The following is an 18,076-nucleotide window of genomic DNA, read 5'->3' as shown; positions in this document are numbered from 1 at the left end:
ACCCTGTCTGCAAAAACACACCGTCTGCACAGACGCATGAAATGGTGCCCGTTAGATGCACTCGAAGGGGGGGGGGGGAATCTCATTCTGCGACGCACAATTATTGAAGCACAGGATGTCACTCTGAGCTATGAATATGTTTCTGTAAGTTTGTTTTATCTAAGTACTTCAAAAGACGCCCGCAAGTCAAAAAGATGCCTGTCCCTCTGAGTTACTCCAGCATTTTGTGAATTGGTGGCCACTTTGTTTCACGCTGCCGCAAACAATTGGACCTTATAATAAATCATGTTAAGACAAAACGCTGAGCAGAGACTTCAACATTTGTATTTATAGATTCTCTTGCAAATCTTCACACTTGTTTTTGTTTTCATAACAAACATTGTTTTGTCAGCACATTCCAAGCTTATCTAAAAGCCAAGATACACGTTTTTCTTTACAATGGGAGATAAATCAGCTGCAAAAATGGGCGGAGAAATGGCAAATGGAGTTTAACCCCAGCAATCGTGAGATATTGCACTGTGGGTGGTTAAATGGAAGGAGAGAGTATACAGTTAATGCAAGACTCTTAGCAGCATTGATGTGCAAAGGGATCTTGTAGTCCAAGTTCATAGCTCATTAAAGGTGGCAGCACAAGTTGCATGGGGCATTGAGTATAAGAGTCAGGAAATCATGATGCCACTAGATAGGACTTTGGTTAGGCTGGATTTGGAATATTGCATGCAGTTTTGATGGCCCCATTACAGGAAAGATGTGAAGGCTTTGGAGAGGGAGACTGTACAAACTCCATACAGACAGCAGCCATAGTCTGGATCAAACCTGGGTGTCTGACGCTGTAAGACAGCAACTCTGACACTGCACCACCTCTTTATACTATCTTCAATTTACACTCCCAGTCCTGATCCAAGTTCCCAGCCAAAAGTGTTACCATCCCTTTGCCTCCAGATGCTGCCTGAACAACTGAATTCCTTCAGCAGACTGTTTTTTGTTGTTGGAGATTCAAGAATTTGCAGTATCTCCTGAACATGGTGGCCTGGGATCGGCTGGTGCTTCCATTCAAAACCATATTTCAATCCCTCTTCCTTGCCATCATTTCTAGATTAATTAAAATATTTGGACTAGGATCAGACTGACAGTGATAAAATAAAGTTATTTTCTACCAGGTCAAGGGGCAGAGATGGGCATACATTGCACCTTTCAAGGTTGTTAGCAAGGAAGGTGAAGAGCAAACTAATTGTAAGCCAGTTCACATATGAATTTTCCATACAGTAATCAACAGCTACATTTCATACAATAATGATTATACTTTAGAAATATTCCATGGCCGATAAGAGTGTTTCAGGTGATATTGCAACATTTTCATAGTTATCGCCGTCTCAGCACCTTAATAACAAGTACAAAGCATGTGCTGAAAACATTGTTTGTCAAATAGTCATTGGGCTATAGAGTATGGAAACAGACCTTTTGTCCAACTTGCTCATGCTGACTTTGATGCACCATCTACTCTGGTCCCACCTGTGCACATTTGGCCCATATCCCTCTACATCTTTCCTGAGGAATGAGCAAGAGAGTGCGAACGGTTTCTTCAAAGAACTAGCACATGCACAATGGGCCATTTTTCATACGTCACTGGTACAATATCCTCTACTTTCTGAAAGTAATGATGCTTTAGTGTCAGCTAGTTCCATGTACCCACTACCCTCTGTATGACAACACTGCTGTGGTGTTTCCATTGAGCAGAAGGAATATGTCTCTCCATATTGCATAGTCATAGCAGTGTGGAAACAGGCCCAACTTGCCCAAACTGACCAACATGCCCCAAGATGAATCCCATTTTTTATTTCCTCCACATTCCAGACAACCTCCCCGGATACTATTATTTTCCTACACACTAGGGACAAATTACTGTGGCTATTTAATATATAACGTTTGGGATATGGGAGGAAACCAGAGAACCTGGGGAAAACCCACATTGTCACAGGGAAGACATACAAATTCCATACAGACAGACCTGGGATAAGGAATAAATATGTCAATGGAGCTGTAAGGCAGCATCTCCACCAGTTTTGCTACTGTGCCTCCATTCTCTTAGAAGCTCTGCATGTTAAAAACATCCTAATTGTTGGACATTAAAAGGGTTAATTGAATCTTGCTTATAGCCAGTCTAGTGGAGAGGCTACATTTCCTTCCATATCCCTCGTCAACCAAGGTTACCTAATCTTGCTGTCTTTGCCCTGCACTCTAATAGGAACATGCTGGCCCTGAACTCTCCATATCACATTTGTGAAAGCCTTCCACTTGACAGACATCCCTTTGTATGAAATTCTGGCTTATGAAATGTGTGTCCGAGTAATTGCCTAGCTTTGTTTACATGTACAATCTCATTACTACTTTGGACAGCAGGAATCTTCACTCCAGCCATCTTTAATCCGTCATAATCCTGATAGATGTTAGATAATTTGGGTTGTTTTGATTTATCAGTAAGGAAGAGTTAATGCTATCATAATCTTACTAAATTATATTTATCCTGCTGATCATTCTTCTTTAGTGGTCTCTGTTTATAGAAACATAGGAAATAGGTGCAGGAGTAGGCCATTCGGCCCTTCGAGCCTGCACCGCCATTCAATATGATCATGGCTAATCATCCAACTCAGTATCCCGTACCTGCCTTCACTCCATACCCCCTGATCCCTTTAGCCACAAGGGCCACATCTAACTCCCTCTTAAATATAGCCAATGAATTGGCCTCAACTACCTTCTGTGGCAGAGAATTCCACAGATTCACCACTCTCTGTGTGAAAAAAAACTTTCTCATCTCGGTCCTAAAAGACTTCCCCCTTATCCTTAAACTGTGACTCCTTGTTCTGGACTTCCCCAACATCGGGAACAATTTTCCTGCATCTAGCGTGTCCAACCCCTTGAATTTTGAAAGTTTCTATAAGATCCCCCCTCAATCTTCTAAATTCCAGCGAGTACAAGCCGAGTCTATCCAGTCTTTCTTCATATGAAAGTCCTGCCATCCCAGGAATCAATCTGGTGAACCTTCTCTGTACTCCCTCTATGGCAAGAATGTCTTTCCTCAGATTAGGTGACCAAAACTGTACGCAATACTCCAGGTATGGTCTCACCAATGCCCTGTACAACTGCAGCAGAACCACCCACACTCCAAAGACGTACGGTTATGTAGGTTAATTGACTGGGTAAATGTAAAAATTGTCCCTAATGTGTGTAGGATAGTGTTAATGTGCGGGGATCGCTGGGCGGCGCGGACCCGGTGGGCCGAAGGGCCTGTTTCCGTGCTGTATCTCTAAATCTAAAAAAAATAGAGGGAGTTAATTTCAGATAGTCTGCAGTGTAATTATATAAATAGACATTTAAAGACAAAGATGCTATCTGAATGCAAAGACTGTCTAATTTTTGAAAGTTTTATTCTAAAACTCCCTTTTATAATCAGGTCTTATATTAATGAAAAGGTTGATAAATGAGTATGAAGCATTGCATAAATGCATTGTTCCACTAATTCAAGTAAGTAATTATTGGGGGTAACCTCTACACAAACATAATAGGGTTTGTATTTATTCAGATTGACAGTATTGGGTTCCCCTCCAACATGAGTTTCGCATATTACAATATTAATTTTCATGGTGTAGTTACTATAGTCATATTAAATGAATAATGGCTTCATCTTGAGGGTGTTTTCATCTGCACGGTACATATATTATTCACTGTGAGGACAAACAAAATAATGCGTTTCAAGGAGATAAATTAAAATTAATTTGAACATATTTGAGAATTTCAGAGGTTGAACTTCATGCACTAAAAAAAATCATCCCAAAAGGAATATTGGCAGCCAACACATGATTCAGCATGTTAGCTCTTTTCTAAATTCCAACCACTAATCTCAGGATTCAAGCATCCACTAGTTAATATGAAATTACATTAACTTGACAGGCATTCGTTCTTGGTTAAAGTGCACATTCCTACCACAACTTCAACTGACAAGGTTCCAAATAATTGGAATGGTAGGGAGATTATGGGTTATTAGCATTCTGTGGGTTTGTGAATCATTTCAGATTTTTACAGTGTCTTTGACAGTGTCACACAGTGGAGAAGAGGCATTCATCCACTTTTTGTGTGATGTTCAGAAGTTCTAGGAGCAGAATTTGGCTATTTGGCCCATCAAGTCTACTCCGCCATTCAATCATGGCTTATCTATCTTTCCCCCATCAACCCTAATCTCCTGTTTGCTCCCCACAACCCTCGACAGCCTTACTAGCCAAGAATTTGACAATCTCTGCCTTAAAAATATCCATTGATTTGGCCTCCACAGCCAAGAACTCCACAGATTCACCACATTCTGACTGAAGAAATTCCTCCTCATCACCTTTCTAAAGGTACGTCCTTTTATACTGAAGCTTTGGCCTCTGCACCTAGACTCTCGCACAAGTGATAAACATCCTCTTCATGTTCACTCTATCTGGGCCTTTCACTGTGATGTACATTAGCAATAGGATCCTAACTCTGGAGACATTCCTGGAGTTTGGCTCATGTAGCATTTTGGTCACATGACACCTGATCAGGCCACCTCATTACATGCTTTGAGTCACATGCCAATTGAAAATGACTAATGCAAAAGTGTTTATGTTTACTTTGAAACATTTGGGAGCCCTAATCATAGGCTTACATGTGCACTCATTGCACAAGAAGTACTGAAAACAAGAAAAGATGGGTAACTGAGTAACTGGTACTGAGGGTAGGGAGCTAACTGGGAAAGGAATTGAAGACAGGGAACAAGTGTTGGGATAACGGAGCATGGAGAGCTGTGGGTTGCTAACTAAAGGGAATGGAATTGAGGGTAGAGAACCTGAGGGTGGAGAGCTAAGTGTTTGGCACTGATAGAAAACCAAAAGGGAGGTGGGGGTGGAGGGGGGGGAGGGGGAGGGCGATAATGAATGAAGAATTGAGGATAGGGAAACTGAGGAACTGAACCTGGAGAGCTGGGAGTTGGGAAATATAAACTTAATATCCCAACTCTCAACTCTTCAGGTTCAAGTGGAAAACTGAGGATGCAGAGCCGGAGGGGTGGCACGGTGGCACGGTGGTAGAGTTGCTGCCTTACAGCGGTTGCAGTGCCAGCGGTCCGGGTTCGATCCCAACTATGGGTGCTCTCTGCACGGAGTTTGTACATTCTCCCCGTGACCACATGGGTTTTCTCCGAGATCTTCAGGTTCCTCCCACACTCCAAAGACGTACAGTTATGTAGGTTATTTGGCTTGGTGTATGTGTACAATTGTCCCTAGTGTGTGTAGGATTGTGTTAATGTGCGGGGATCGTTGTGCGTTGCAGACTCGGTGGACCGAAGGGACTATTTCCGCGCTGTATCTCTAAACCAAACTAAACTGAACAAGAAGAGTTGGGAACTGAGGCTAGGGGAATTGAGGAGGGGGATCCAAGTTTGGGGGAAGTGAGAAAACGTCAGGTGAGAGTTGATGATGTTTTTCTTCATAAGTTCACGAAGTCATAGGAGCAGAATTAGTCCATTCAGCCCATTGAATCTACTCCGCCATTCAGTCATGCCTGATCCATCTTTCCCATTCAACCCCATTCACCTGCCTTCTCCCCATAACCTTTAACACCCTTACTAATTAATTTTCTATTGAAATTCCACTGCATACCCCAAAATATTTTCATAGTCCTTTGAAAATATTTCCCCAGTTCCCTTTTCTCATGAACCTTTAGTCTCTTTTTCTCAGTAGGTTTAGATGGTGAAGCATCCCAAAAGTGAATGCCTTCCATTTATGATTCTACAGTATATTGCATAGATGTTGATCATTGCCCTTTTAATTATTGGTGCCAGTCACAGGGTTAGAATCACAGACCAGATGAGCAGGATCTGGAGAGGAATGATGTTGGCAGTTGTCTTTTACTCCAGTTGTTCTCTAATTCAATCTAAAGCCATCAAGGGAGAATAAACCAGACATGGCAGCAGAGCAGCACAACCAAGAACTCCTAGAATAAGAAGATAACTGCAGATGCTGGTACAAATCGAAGGTATTTATTCACAAAATGCTGGAGTAACTCAGCAGGTCAGGCAGCATCTCGGGAGAGAAGGAATGGGTGACGTTTCGGGTCGAGACCCTTCTTCAGCACAACCAAGAACTCCTAGAAATGTTTAGTTGGACTGAACAAACGTTATAAACAAAATAATATTAAGACAAGCACTACAAATAATATAATACATGATTTTACAACAAAAACTATTGAAAATTGTATGATGTAAGGTGCTATAAAATACCATGCCATTGTGATCTTTGTACTGCAATACCTTTACACAGCTTTAACCACTGACTGTAACTTCTATCTAATTCTAACTCTGTTTGCACCGGCGAAGACTCAAAAATTAATTCCCATCTGCACAAGCAATCACCCCTGCTCTTTCGCAGACTGTCATTTTAAAGATTAAATATTGCTTACATGACCTGCTCTCTTCAACTTTAGATTATTTTGAACATAACTCATCCCAATGATCACTTCAAGGTCTGTTCTCGTCAGCAGGGAGTCTGTCATTTCCTTAACTCAATGCAGTTTGCCTTAGTTTGGTCTGAAACCTCCTTACTTTTTCCATACATAAATCAGTGACAATTTGACCACTACATCTGCCAACCTTACTCTTTGATCGAAACAGTTACATCTGTTTGTTGTACAATTTTTTTAATTGTCCTTTTTCATTCTTGCATAACTGCATTAGTGTCTTGTTCTCTCAGGAAAACGTTATCCTGTTTAATGTTTTGTCCATAATCATACAAAAGTGTTTGGATAGTTGAAGTCCCGGGCTTATCACTATTTTGAAAAGCTGATGAATGGGTTTCAATAGAGGAATGATTTCAGCACTGACTAATCCAAAGGTTAGAGTGCATCTGGTGAGGGTGATAACAAACAGAAATAACACAAATGAGAGTGAAGGACAAGGCAAATGGGAGTAAGGAAGCTTGAATGACGAGATAAATTGAGGCTCTGGTAAAGAATAAGAAGGAGGCATGGGTCTCATTCCTCCCAATATCATGATGGAAGTACGTTCACCAGAAAGACTCACAGCAGTTGAAGGCAACAGCTCACCACCACCTACTGCAGGGCAAGTAATGGTGGGCTTGAGTAATTTGTGGTATTTATCATTATTTGCGAATAATGTTTAATTTTGAGGGAGGGAAATATTACCACAGTTCAATAACTATCATGAACAGGCTAATGGGAAGAACAGCAATGGCAATCAAAAGAAAAAGCTTTGTCAATACATTTTAAGTAAAGAAGAACAGATATAATTTCCAATCAGTATTGGTGTTGGTTTGCTTGATTATTGTACTTCACAGGGGATTGAGATTCCATTCCTTGTTGTATATGTTGCCTCTCCTCTATTTATTCATTCTTCAATACTCCTCCTGCAGCTACATTATTTCTAATCATCAATGATGACTCGCTGATTACTGTATCCTCTTAGTGAATACAGGTGGATACAGTATTAATACTCTCAGGCTCCATGTATAGGTTGCTACTTTAGTCTCTGACGCCCCCTATTCCATTCCCTCATTAGCATAGAACATAGAACAATGCAACACAGGAACAGTGTCCGTGCATGATGTCAAGTTAAATTAATCTCTTCTGCCAGTACGAGGTCCATTTTCCTCCATTCCCTGCATATCAATGTGCCTATCTTAAAGTCTCTCAAATGCCACTATTGACACCTCACCACCACCCCTGGCAGTGTACTCCAGGAACCCACCACACTCTTTGGAAAAAGCCTGCCCTGCATATTTTTTTTAATTAAAATGTTGCCCCTCTCACCCTAAAGCTATACCTTTGACATTTCCAACCGAGGAAAAAGGTTCTGCCTCTCTATCCTATCTACTGCATGCCTCTCATAATTTGATATACTTTTATACGTTCCCCTCAACCTCTGATGTTCTGGAGAAAATAATCCAAGTTAGTCCGACTTCTCCTTATAGCCATATGATCAGAAATCTGATCACCTAGCTGTGCTTCGACTGCCTGCCTACAAACCTGAACTGAAGCTGGAAGATCGGGTACAGAAAGTTATTAAATCCTGGTCTGCGAAAACAGATGACATTCTACACAACTGCTTTGAGTCAGTGAACTGGTCCATATCCAGGGCTTCTGCAGCCAACCTGAATGAGTACGCCATTGCCGTGAATGACTTCATAAGCAAGTGCATAGAGGAGTGTGTGCCAAAGAAGACAATCTGAGTGTTCCCCAACTGGAAACCATGGATGAACCATGAGGTACATTCCCTGATGAAAGCCAAGACTGCTGCTGGCAAGTCAAATGATCCCAGGTGGTAGAAGAAAGCTCACTATGATCTTCGTAAAGCCATCAAGTATGCCAAGAGACAATACCAGGACAAACGTACGTCCCAGTAGAATCATTCGGACACCTGCAGACTTTGGCAAGGCCTGAATTCTATAAGTGGCTGCAAATCAAAGTCAGGCAACATCGCTGGTGATAGTGCGGCCCTACTTGATGAATCTAAAGCATTCTATGCTCACTTTGAGCAGAAGGCAAACTATGACATCTGTCCAGTCAGACTCGCGTGTGCCCTTTCCCAAGATCACTGTTGCAGAAGATTGGCCTTCCTGAGATGGATGGAGTCTCTGGCCGCGTTCTCAGGAACTGTTCAGACCAAATAGCAGGAGCGTTCACAGACATCTTTAATCTCTTCCTACTCTGTTCAGAGGTATCTGCTTCAAGAAGACCAATATCATCCCGGTGCCAAAGAAAGGCATGCCTTAACGATAACCATCCAGTAGCCTTGTGGGAACCTTAGAAACCTTATGGGCAAATTTCACACAGAGGGTGGTGGGCATTTGGAACAAACTGCCAGAGAAGGTAGTGGCGGCAGGTACTATGCCATTTAACACACATTTGGACTGGTACATGAATAGGAAAGGTTTAGAGGCATATGGGCCAAATAGGGACAGGTGGAACTTGCACAGATGGTGCATCTTGGTTGGCACAGAGAATTTGAGCTGAGGGGCATGATTCTCTGCTATATGACTATGACTCTAACATGATCTTTATTGTCACGGTCCAATCGCAATAGCTCATTGGTTTCTTCTTAATGTATTCAATGCAGTGAAAAGGGTTTGAGTGAGATATTTACATTGAGTTTGGAAAAGTTCAGAAAACAAGGATTGAAAACAAAAAGCTAGAGTAACTCAGCGAGTCTGAAGAAGGTTCTCGACCCAAAACGTCACCCATTCCTTCATCTCCAGAGATGCTGCCTGAATTACTCCAGCTTTTTGCGTCTATCTTCGGTTTAACCAGCATCTGCAGTTCCTTCTTATACATGGTACAGAAAGCGATCGTAATTGGTAATGTCTTCCTGACAGATTTAATCCTGGAATCTTGAAAGCAGATGCTGGAATCTTGAGCAAAAAAACAAAGTGCTGGTGGAACACAGCAAGACAGGCAGCACCTGCGGAGGGAAGGCCCTGCCTGATCCAAAGCATTGTCTGTCCACTCCCAACAAAAATGCTGCCTGGGTTGCTAACTTAATTGACCCGAAGAATGTGCAGGCAAATGGTAGTATTTGTGGGGTTTGATGTCTATGCAGTAAGAATATAATGGGATAGTTTAGGATTAGTGTAAATGAATGTTGATGCAGACTTACTGGACCAAAGGGCCTGTTCTGTTATGTAACTCTAAGACTTAACAGCAAAGAGAGGTATAAAGAAAACAGCAGATGACTAGCTAGGAAGGAAGCAAGAGCCCAATCTGATTTAAAAAAAATCTTTAACCTGAAATATTAATTGTGTTTTTCTTTCCGCAGATGCTGCTGGCTTCCAGCATTTGTGTTTATATTCAGTTATCCAGCATCTGAAGTGTTTTTTGAACTCCAGTAGAGATTAAGCCTGTGGAGGGCGCTGTCCACTCTCAAGAGTCCCCAGGGAAAGATTACCTCCCCTTTCCTGTCAGTGAGTGGTGGTCCACAAGGCCACGTGGTCACATCCACCCGCTCCTTCCACAACACTCGCAATTGTGCTTCTGTCCTCTAAAGCTCAGCAGTGAACATTGCCGGAACAATTCTGTCCTGCTGAGGGCGACCAGAGGTCCAATGGAACAGGTTGCTCAAGATTCCTTATCCTGTAACTTTTCCAGTAGCTGGAAGAAAGACCGATCACAAAAGAAAGAAGAGAGAGAGAGAGAGAGAGAGAGAGAGAGATAGAGAGAGAGAGAGAGATAGAGAGAGAGAGAGAGAGAGAGAGAGAGAGAGAGAGAGAGAGAGAGAGAGAGAGAGAGAGAGAGAGAGAGAGAGAGAGAGAGAGAGAGAGAGAGAGAGAGAGAGAGAGAGAGAGAGAGAGAGAGAGAGAGAGAGAGAGAGAGAGAGAGAGAGTTTCAAAGGAGCCTCAGGGGGCAATTATTTCACACAGAGGATGCTGGATATGGAATGAGCTGCCTGATTCATGTCCAAAGACATGTGGATTGGTACATGGAAAGAAAAGATTTTGATTTATATGGACCAAATCCAGGCAAATGTGACTAGCTTGTGTAGACATTCTGGTTGGCATGGATAAGTTGGACTGTTTCTGTGCAGTAAATCTCTAATAAATAAATGTGTCTTCTGAGACTTTCCTGCATCTGGTACCACATCATGCAATGACTCTCACAGGCTTGTCTGAACACTGCCCCCTTCTGGGATGTCCTGGCATTTCACCCCCCCTCTCTCTGTATCCCTCGTCCACCCAAGTCGCACAAGCTTCTCATTTTCACCCTACAAACAGCTAACAATGGCCTGATTCCTTAATCATTGTTACTTTTTTGCATATCTATCATTCATTGTTCTTTATCTCTCCATATCACTGTCTATATCTCTCATTTCCCTTATCTCTAATCAGTCTGAAGAAGGGTCTCGACTTGAAACATCACCCATTCCTTCTCTCCAGAGATGCTGCCTGTCCCACTGAGTTACTCCAGCTTTTTGTGTCTATCCCCTTTTGGGATGTTCAGTTGAGTAAACCTCTAGGTACCGGGTGTCTTACCCCTTTGAGATTCTACTAATGACCACAAAATTAACGAGTAGGAAGAAGCATACCAAAGGGTCAAGTGGCAGTTGGGAGGGGGCTAGGGATGGGAAATGTGTCTGGCATGCAAGCTTTAGACTTTAGACTTCAGAGATACAGCATGGAAACAGGTCCTTCAGCCCAATGGGTCCGTGCCGACCAGCGATCACCTGTACATTAGTTCTATGTTATTCCACTTTTGCATTCTACACACAAGGGGCAATGTACAGAAGCCAATTCACCTACAAACCTGTACATCTTTGGAATTTGGGACGAAACTAGAGCACCCGGAGAAAACCCATGCAGTCTCAGGGAGAACATACAAACTCAATACAGACAGCACCCGTAGTTAGAATTGAACTCGGGTCTCTGGCGCTGTACGGCAGCAACTCTACTACTGCGCCATTGTACCGACCCAGGCACCACTGCGCTGCCAAAGCATTTCACAATACAGTTTGTGTTTTCATCTTGCTCTCACTGATCTTCTGTAGATAGACACAAAAAGCTGGAGTAACTTAGCGGATCAGGCAGTATCTCTGGAGAAAAAGAATAGGTGATGTTTTGGGTCGAGACCCTTCTTCAGACTGATAGTCAGGGGAGAGGGAAACTAGAGATATGAAAAGGTACAAAGAACAAATGAATGAAAGGTATGAAAAGAACAAATCAAAGCCAGCCAGATGATCAAGGAAAGGTGGAGCACACAATAGTCTATTGCTGGCTGTAGAGAAGGTGATAACAAGTGGATACAAACAGTGAAACTAAGCAGGATGACTGTAATGGCAGTTTCTATACCATCTCGAAATCCCACTTCGATAGCCATTACTTCTCGGGGATGAAATGTAGTTATAGCTTACGCACACGTCGCACCCTGATATAATAATAATAATAATAATAATGCATTACATTTATATAGCACTTTTCATACACTCAAAGACGCTTTACAGGGATTTAAAGAACATAGGGAAGTGAATAAATAGATAAATAAGTAAACGAACAGAGAAAGGAGGCAGAAGGTGAGGTGACCTTCAGTGGTTGAAGGCAGTACTGAACAGGTGAGACTTCAGTGATGTTTTGAATGTGGTGAGTGTGGAGGAGTCTCTGACGGTTTGGGGTAGTGAGTTCCATAGGGTGGGAGCAGCGATGGAGAAAGCCCTGTCCCCCCAGGATCTGAGTTTGTTCCGGATGGGGGGGGGATAGGAGATTGGCAGCAGCAGAGCGGAGGGTGCAGGTGGGAGTGTGCCTGTGGAGGAGGTCAGTCAGGTAGGATGGGGCCAGGTTATGGAGGGCTTTGTAGGTCATGAGGAGGATTTTGTACTGGATTCTATGGGGGATGGGGAGCCAGTGGAGTTTGTAAAAGACGGGGATGATATGGTCACGGATCGGGGTGTGGGTGAGTAGACGGGCAGCGGAGTTTTGAATGTATTGAAGTTTACGGATGATTTTTGGACCAATGATGATGATATGACAAAACAAATCTTCCAAACTCCTTTTCTTCATTAATTGGTTTTATTAAAGTAGCACAAATCATAGAGTAATTCATCAGTTTCCGTACTTTATCAACTGTTTCTTCTTCAAACAATATCTAGAAATTCTTGCAGTTATTACCGTGTGGTTCTTACAAATATAGCTGGTGCGAGCGCATGGTAAAGAACTGTATGCTCACCATCCTCCCAGTCTAAACTGACCCACAACCTCTGTCGACACACACTAGCCTCCTCCCATCTAGACACTCCCAATTACGCATTAAGTCACACCCACAAGCAGGCAAAAAAGACATAAACTAGAAATATTAAAACATAGCCATAACACAATGACAATAACTGAATTAAGCATAAATGGCTCCTACAGTGACAATGACTAGGTGGGACGACTAGGGTGGCGGAGGGTCGGAGAGAGAGGGATTGCAAGGGTTTCTTGATGTTAGAGAAATTAATATTCATACTGCTAGGTTGAAAGCTGCCCAAGTAAAATATGAGGTGCTGTTCCTCCAATTTGCCTTTAGTTTCATTCTGACAACAAAGGAGGAAGAAAAGTCAGTAAGGGAATGGAAAGGGGATTTAAAGTGTTTGGCAACTTTGTTCGGTAGAGCTAATTGTTGTTCCTGTCTCTTTGCAGAGAGCGAAATGGAGATAATCAGTTATGCTTTGGATAGTCATGTTTTATCCATCTGTTGACAGGCAGAAAACAGTAGACATGTTATAGGAGAAGTTCTGCAAGGATATTGGTGGAACATGCACCTGAGGTTTAGGTTTATTATTGTCACATGTACCGAGGTACAATGAAAAGCTTTGTTTTACATGCTGTCCGATCAAATCAGATAATACTCTACATAAATACAATCAAGCCATTTCAAGAATAATCGGTAGAGCAAAGGGAAAGATGCATAATGCAGAATATAGTTCTTAGCATGTGAACTCAGCTGAGAACTATCCTCTCTGCCGTTGTTGAAAGTGGGCTGGGAATACCTTGTAAAATTGCATATCAGTAGTTACTGCTCCCCAACCAGGTTTAGTACCTCTGTCCACTAAGAGTCTCCAGCGTGTTATTTTCCCTGTAGTCTCTGTCCACTTTCACCACTCATGCCAACAACCTGGTCATTTTCCCACCAAGCTACTTAAGAGTGTTTGGCTCTGTGGTGTTTTGATCCTTGAAACAGCCCATGTCTCTCACCAGCCAACTTATCCTCAAGCAGCATTGCTGCAGCCCTTGTTTTTCTCTGACTGGACCTTTATCTGGATCCCATCCAGAATATTATTATGTCATTACTTTCTTTAAACTTCAGCAGAACTGTGACCTCAAAACATCACGCCTGCTCATTCACATTGGTGAATTATTATAAGATTATTAAGGGGTTGGACACGTTAGAGGCAGGAAACATGTTCCCAATGTTGGGGGAGTCCAGAACAAGGGGCCACAGTTTAAAAATAAGGGGTAGGCCATTTAGAACTGAGATGAGGAAAAACTTTTTCAGTCAGAGAGTTGTGAATCTGTGCCTCAGAAGGCAGTGGAGGCCAATTCTCTGAATGCATTCAAGAGAGAGCTAGATAGAGCTCTTAAGGATAGCGGAGTCAGGAGGTATGGGGAGAAGGCAGGAACGGGGTACTGATTGACAATGATCAGCCATGATCACATTGAATGGCGGTGCTGGCTCGAAGGGCCAAATGTCCTCCTCCTGCACCTATTGTCTATTGTCTATTGAAACATCAAACCTGATTTGCCATTCCAATCGGCCTGCCTTCCCATACAATCAATATCTACTTACACAACATTTCTATCTTGCTGATGGGCTTGATGAACAATGTTAAGGACAGGAATAATACTGGTTCTGCCATAAGCAGTGCATAATTGCACAACCAAGAGTAGATAAGTTTCTTTCCAATCCTCTTTCACTTGTGTACAATTTGGAACCAAGCCGTAGAGTGGAGCAGCCAGTAGAGCTGCTGCCTCACAGCACCAGAGACCCAGGTTCAATTCTGACCTTGGGCGCTGGCTGTGTGGAGTTTACACGTTCTCCCTGTGACCGCGTGGGTTTCCTCCAGGTGCTCCATTTTCCGCCCAACAACATGCTCATTGGTAGGGTAATTGGCTTCTATAAATTGCCCCTAGTGTGTAGGGAGTGGGTGCGAAAGTGGGATAACATCGAACTAGTGTGAACGGATGATCGATGGTCAGCATGGACTCAGTGGGCTGAAGGCCTGTTTCCATGCTCTATCTCTAAACTACAGTAAACTAAACTAAAAAGTTCTTCATCTGAACTTCAGGAGAACGTTATCCAAGGATATACTGCAGATAATACAATATTTTAATTCTCGTTTCTCTACTATTGGGATTGAAGAACTCTCCTTAAATCTGTCCCGCTCACTATAAATGACGATGAATGTATGGGTACAAACACATCCTCTGCCATTTTAAGCTCCAGAATCTCAGTCAAGGGTGCTGAAAGCAGTAATAGTAGGAGGTACACAGTAGAAAGGGGGATACTGAATAACATGTTGATTACATTTTCACCCAATTTAAAATTAAAATGTGAATATTCATATAAGTGACAACCTTCAAAGTTAAAGGAATATTTTAATCCAAATTATTTTCATCTAACTATGCAGAAGAATTGTACATAGGTCATCAAAAGATTGTGAAGAAAGCTAGGATTGAAAAGGCCACGATGTGCTTCTACCTATTTAAAGAATCAATGTGTAAAAATACATAAAACAAATATTGATAATATTTAAAGATTAATTTTCTTCATAAAAGCCTTTTAGCTCAAATGTGTAAGATACAAAAAAAGACTATTTCCTATCAGTGAAGACTACAGGTCGCCAAGATCTGTCAAACATTAACTTCAAAGTAAAAAGAGAAGTTAAACAGGCTCCTCTTTCACTGCCCCCAGTTTTCTACTGCCATACAAAGACAAAATGAATCGAAAGGAGAGGTAAGCTTGAAGAATAGTCTACTGCTTGCAGAGTGGGTGCATATAGCCATGAATCTATGAAAAAACCATGAGATAAAATAAATGGGCAAAGACTAAATAATTACAAGGCTTTACTGGATCATTCAGATTTAATGTACTGTATCTCTTCTGTTGTACTGTCAAAGCTCTATAAAAGAATGCAATAGATGTAAAGATGGATGCTTTGATCAAAAGCCATTAAATGAATTATAGAATAATTGAGTTATCCAGCACAGAAACGGATCCTTCGGCCCAACATGGATGCAGACCTGAGCTGGTCCCATTTGCCTGCATACGATCCATATCCCTCTGAACCTTTCATATCCACATATCTGTCAAAATGCCTTTTAAACATTATGACGTACCTGTTTCTATAGCTTCCTGTTTAAGCGTATTCCTTGTACCAACCATAATCTTTGTGGAAAAATTGCCCCTCTCATCCCGATTAAATCTTTCCCTTCTCACCTTAAACATATGCCCACTAGTTTTAGACTACCCTACCCTGGGAAAGACACCATGACCATTCATCTTATGTATGTCCTTTGTGATTAAGGTCGAAGAGAGGGAGTTTGAACTGGCAAGTTTGGAAATCAAGTGCAAGAGATCATAAAATTAATGCTATTGCAAAACTGTTTTTATGCGCTGTGATTTTCACCAAAGCTTAGTTTTACATAGCACATGGTAAATTGTGCATCATTTGAACTCTGCTAAAGTTTAAAAAAAGTAATAACAAAATAATATTCTGGATGGGGGTTCTGATAACGAACATATGAGCAATTCCCTCAAGAGCTATTTTTTTGTGAAGTGATTGGTTTTGTACTCACTCTTACATTAAAAATAAATGGAAGCATGTAGCATTTTGTACTGTGTGTTTTGCCAGCAGCAGTAGCCAGCATCACTGGGATTAAATTGCTACAAAAAGAACCTAATTATATTAGAAATCCTTTAGATGTAGCAATCTCCTGGCAGTTTCCATTGAAGGAATCGTATACTCACAACTTCCAGCCGATGATTCCTGAACTCCAATGCTGTTTGTCCTCAATTTATAATCCACAACAATTTCAGTGCTTGCAAATCTTCCGTGTCTGTCAGTACGAGAAAATCAATTCAAGCCACAGAAGTAGACTGAGGTTAAGACTGTTTTTGGTGTAAGTTGTTGATTGCCAATCTGCAGCCCACTTCACGTGTCTTCTATTCAAATCAATGTAAATAAAAGCAGTGAACAATATAAATGACCTTGCTGAATCCCTACCATTGTTCATTCTATTCAAAATCCAAAGTTCAGTCCAACTGCACATTTGGCTTGTTTGATTGCATCAGGATTTTTAATCATCTAATCACTCCTGTCATCTGTTTTTTTGCAGACCTTCTCTATTGTTCTTTACATAGCTTCTCCCTTTGCCCTTTAAGTCCTGAAATTGCTGAGAGTTGTTCACAGGATTTACCAAGTGCGCTGAGGCAGGGATAGTCCCACATGAGGTCAAGGTAATTTTAATTTTAAAAACATATTCTTATTACTTAATATGTTATTGCTTGATGTACCTTTCAATGCATATAACTGGCTGGTTTATTTTTATTTCAGGTTGATTTTAATAGACAATAGGTGCAGGAGTAGGCCATTCAGCCCTTCTCGCCAACAGTGACAATATAAATGATCTTTCTGAATCCCCACTATTGTTCATTCTATTCAAAATCCAAAGTTCAGTCGAACTGCACATTTGGCTTGTTTGGTTTTCATAACATTTCATAACATTTCTAATATTTCATAACAGTTTGATTTTTTTAAATTATACTGTCAAAAACATTCAGTTACATGACAACTTTGCAGCCAATTGAATTGTGGATGTTGGAGGTGGGAGTGGGGACTGCTGTCAGAATTGGACAAGATTTTAATTCCTTTTCGACACCTTGATCCAAGTGACAGGATCGTGTCTGAATGGCACAGCTGCTTTTCAGGGCCTCAAGCTATTCCAGATTGGTATTGGTTTAGTATTCTCACGTACACAGAGATACAGTGAAAAACTAAGCTTTGCCTATTGTTCAGGCAAATAGAGTCATAGTTATACTGCAAGGAAACAGGCCCTTCAGCCCACTTATTCATCCCAACCAAGATGCACCATCCAAATTAGTTTCACTTACCCTCACCTAGCCTGGTTCCTCTAAACTCTTACTATCCACATACCTGTTCAAGTGTTTTTTAAATGTTGCCTTCACCTACTTCCTGGATACCAACCAGCCTTTGTGTGAAAACGTCCCCCATAAGGTTCTTATTAAATCTTTCCCCTTTGCCATGAACCTATGTCCTCTAGTTATTGATTCTCCTCCCCTGCAAAACAACCGTGATTTCACACTATCTATTTCTCTCATTGTTTTACATACCTGCATAAGATCACCCTTCCGTCTCATGTGCTCCAAGGAATAAAATCCTAGTTTGCCCAAACTCTCTCTTCAGCTCAGGCCCTCGAGTCCTGGCAACATCCTCGTAAATCTTCACTGGAATCTTAGTGTTTCCAGTGTAGTGATACCTTTCTGACAGGAGGTTGCACAAAACTGAACACAA

The 18,076-nt window shown here is 41.7% G+C and overlaps 1 protein-coding gene across 1 annotated transcript in view; it reads right to left on the bottom strand.

Moving 5' to 3' along the window:
- Nucleotides 1-16,518: 16,518 nt before the first annotated feature.
- Nucleotides 16,519-18,076, bottom strand: part of fyco1a (FYVE and coiled-coil domain autophagy adaptor 1a) — a 164,014-nt gene continuing 162,456 nt past the window's right edge. Inside the window, exon 19 of the transcript XR_013548755.1 lies at nt 16,519-16,707. The gene's annotated coding sequence lies outside the window, so the exon portion shown is untranslated. The remainder of the gene's footprint in view (nt 16,708-18,076) is intronic.

This window comes from Rhinoraja longicauda, chromosome 2 (assembly GCF_053455715.1).
Source record: "Rhinoraja longicauda isolate Sanriku21f chromosome 2, sRhiLon1.1, whole genome shotgun sequence".
Classification (NCBI taxonomy): domain Eukaryota; kingdom Metazoa; phylum Chordata; class Chondrichthyes; order Rajiformes; family Arhynchobatidae; genus Rhinoraja; species Rhinoraja longicauda.
Note: the sequence above shows the minus strand (reverse complement) of the source record. Positions and strands in the feature narration are given on the sequence as shown.